At 40.8% G+C, this 2,205-nt stretch overlaps 1 protein-coding gene across 1 annotated transcript in view; it reads right to left on the bottom strand.

Annotated features, from left to right (window-relative positions):
* The window catches only part of IGF2BP3 (insulin like growth factor 2 mRNA binding protein 3), a 225,841-nt gene that overhangs the window by 57,772 nt on the left and 165,864 nt on the right, over positions 1 to 2,205 (bottom strand). The gene's annotated exons all lie outside the window — the stretch shown is intronic.

Genomic DNA, 2,205 nt, shown 5'->3' with positions numbered 1-2,205 from the left:
ATAGATAATGAATTGGGTTATCTAACTCCAATTTGGAAATAAATGTCAAAGAACTTCTCTTTTGGATCATGGCAACATAAATACAACTAGGAAATACTGGCAACCACTGAGAGAGGGATCTGTGTAGGAGATCCTGGATAGAATGGGAGAACAATGTGGAACAAAACTCAAAATCACTGGGGGGGGGGGGCGGACCAGGTTTGCTGGTCTGAGAGAGCCTGATGGAACTACTCAGACTATGGCCCCTAGCTGCACTTCAGGTCTGGAATGGAACCCACTCCTGTGGCTTCTAGCCAAACAAAAGACAGGTATATGAGGTCAACATTTACACGAGGAAGATAAACTCCTTGGAGAGAACATTCATGGGAGAAGAGAAGGGCTGTGTATGCACAGGGAGATAGTCAGGGGGCAGGAGTGCATGGAGGGAAGGAGACAAGGAAGAGGTAACTAGGGGGAGGAAGTGGGAGGGGAGTTGTTGCACTGTGGTAAATTGTAGTCAATGTCACGAGACATAAATGTATGCTGTATGGAAAGTAAATTTGCTCTGTAAACTTTCAACCAAATCACAGAAAAATAATTTATTGTGTATACAGTCCAATTAAATCACTGCTTAAAATAGTTTACATCTTGACCACTTAAGACCATTTTCACAATTAAACAGTGAAATGCAAAGGAAACAATCAGAGGGAACAACAGTTTTAATGGAAACCAAGAACCAGATGTTCGTCACCTTTAGTGACAACATTCCTGGTCTGTACTGACCAATTCTAGGCAAAATTGACATTTCATGCAATTGCATATTCTGAGTCACCAAGCAAAGAGACAGCATGGAAAGATTCCAGAAAGGCAAACCACAATTCATGTGTCTGAACTTAATTTGATGCCAAAGTACGAAATCAATCAATCCACCTTGACTGAAAAAAAAAAAAAAAAGGTAAACTGATGACCATTTTAGACAACTAAAACATCAGACTGTAGCAGCAATTTTCAGAGCCCTTCCCCTACCACTTGACCCAGGTCCTGCTGAAGCTTCACAATTCACAAAGATTCTATCAGGGACCACACAAGCCTGAGCTAATCAAAAGCCACCATAGGGAAAGCAATAGCAACTATTTGGTATAGCTCTCTGCCACATTCCAGGGTCACAATTCTTATTTTCACTACTAGGAAAATGTCTTAAGGTCAACTTGAGACAGATGAATGGGAGATTACTCCTTAACTTTCTCTCACACTTCCTAAAAATGTAAATATCTGTACAATGAAGGTTATTTGTCTTAGGCTGCTTAAATAAGTAGTCTATAATTCTAATCACCAATCTCACCCACTGCCACCACGTATTTTGTATTATAGTTTTTAGAACAGCTACTTCGAGGATAGCTTTTGAGATTTTTTTCTTTTAAAATCCCTCCCCCCTTTTCTGAGCATAAAATTCAAGACAGAATAGGATCACTTATTATTTATTATTTCATGTTTTTCTTCCTTTCTTTATTAACAAATAGGACTTTCCTTTTTTTTACCACCTCCTTTTGAAAGCTCCTTGCTTCATAAACATTTTGCTTCCATCTTTCCCTACTATTGTTCCTTAGTTCATCAATCTCTTCTCTACTCCACCCACCATTTTTTAGGTACTTTGATAGATTGTAAGAATAGCTGCTCCTAGAAAATGACAAATCTTTCCATATAATTTCAGAGCATTCATAGGCCTTAGGTGTAGTAGCCAGTCTCCAATATGGTCCTCAGTGATGGGCAGTCCCCTCCCACTTGTTGCATACAACATTAGAAAAATGACATAGTGTGACTTCTCAGGCTATATCATGAAAGATGTTGCAGCTTCTGTCTTGCTCTCTCTTGGATCATTTATTCTGAAAGAAGTCAGCTGCCACGTCCTAAGGATACTCCCAACAGTCCTCTGGAGAACTCCGTGTAGTGAGGAACCGAGAGCACCCACCAGCCATCAGGATGGACTTGTCAGCAACGATATGAAACCCTGAGCCAGAATCACCCAGCTAAGCTGCTCAGGAATTACTGAGCCACAGAAATTAGGTGATATGAGTGCTTATTGTTGCTTTAAGCCATAAAATGTTGGATATAGTATGTTATCTCCTCGGCAGGAAGGTTGGGCAATCCTACTTCTGTAGTGATACTGCCTCGGAAACCCAAGGAGGGGTTGCTATGAGTCGGGGCCGACTCGACGGCACATAACAA

This window comes from Orycteropus afer, unplaced genomic scaffold (assembly GCF_000298275.1).
Source record: "Orycteropus afer afer isolate SDZICR_OR568_19922 unplaced genomic scaffold, OryAfe1.0 scaffold00008, whole genome shotgun sequence".
Classification (NCBI taxonomy): domain Eukaryota; kingdom Metazoa; phylum Chordata; class Mammalia; order Tubulidentata; family Orycteropodidae; genus Orycteropus; species Orycteropus afer.
Note: the sequence above shows the minus strand (reverse complement) of the source record. Positions and strands in the feature narration are given on the sequence as shown.